Source organism: Protobothrops mucrosquamatus, unplaced genomic scaffold (assembly GCF_001527695.2).
Source record: "Protobothrops mucrosquamatus isolate PMUCROS unplaced genomic scaffold, P.Mucros_1.0 scaffold7147, whole genome shotgun sequence".
Taxonomy (NCBI): Eukaryota; Metazoa; Chordata; class Lepidosauria; order Squamata; family Viperidae; genus Protobothrops; species Protobothrops mucrosquamatus.
Genome location: NW_015392953.1, coordinates 14,743 through 15,828, shown reverse-complemented (window position 1 = coordinate 15,828; position 1,086 = coordinate 14,743).

The following is a 1,086-nucleotide window of genomic DNA, read 5'->3' as shown; positions in this document are numbered from 1 at the left end:
TTCTGGGTTTCAAAAAGTGTGTTGTAAGAAAACAACAACAACAAAAAATCCAAGTATCCTGTCCCTATTTATAAGGTGATTTGGCTTCACTGGAATGGAATGTAGTCTTTTAGTATCATGGTGGAAGGATGGAAATGGAACTTTAGGATAATCCTAAATATTCAAACGGCCAAAGACACATTGGGGAAATATGCGCTCTGAATGAAACTCCTTGGAAAATGAGGTTGATGTGTCCTCTCCTCAGTTTTGATTCTGGAGGCAATGCTGTCCCAAAATCCAACTGTCTACACATCTGGAAGAGGTATTTTCGGGAATAAAATATGTATAATTGTATATTTTCTTATTTTGGAAGTCTCTAGTCCATCCCCCTGCTCAGGCAGCAGACCTTATACAAGTGATGGTGAACCTTTTAGAGACTGAGTGCCCAAATTGCAACCCAAAACCCACTTATGCATCGTCGGGTGCTGGGTGGGTGTGGCCTATTGGATGGGCGTGGCCCATTGGCTGGGTGTGGCTGTGTAGTAATGGCAGACTGGTTGGGACTAAAAAGTTCTATCAATCAATTCTAACTTTGCAAGATTTTTTTTTCCAAGAGAAGTTGAAATTGACTGATTGATTGAACCTTTTTTTTTTTTTTTGCACACAGTAGCGGAGGCCTAAAGTAAAAAGGTTTTATAAAACCCAGCTGAAGGCCTAGGACAGGGGTGATGGCGTGCGTGCCCACAGAGAGGGCTCTAAGTGCCGCCTCTGGCACCCGTGCCATAGGTTCGCCACCACTGCCTTATACCATTCCAGACAAATGGTTGTCCAGTCCCTTCTTAAAAAAGGAGGAGGAGGGGGCAGGGGGGAGGATGAGGAGGATAACAGAGTTGGAAGGGACCTTGGAAATCTTCTAGTCCAACCCCCCCATTCAAAGAGGAGACCGTATTCCATTCCATTTGATCTCTGTCTAGAGAGAACTTCAGAATATTTTATTCTGGGTATCAGAGAGTTTGCTGTAAGAAAATAGAGGATGATGAAAATGGCTTTAAAATTCCTATTTCATCTTCCCTGTTTACAAGGTGATCTATCTTGAGGGAAAAAAGG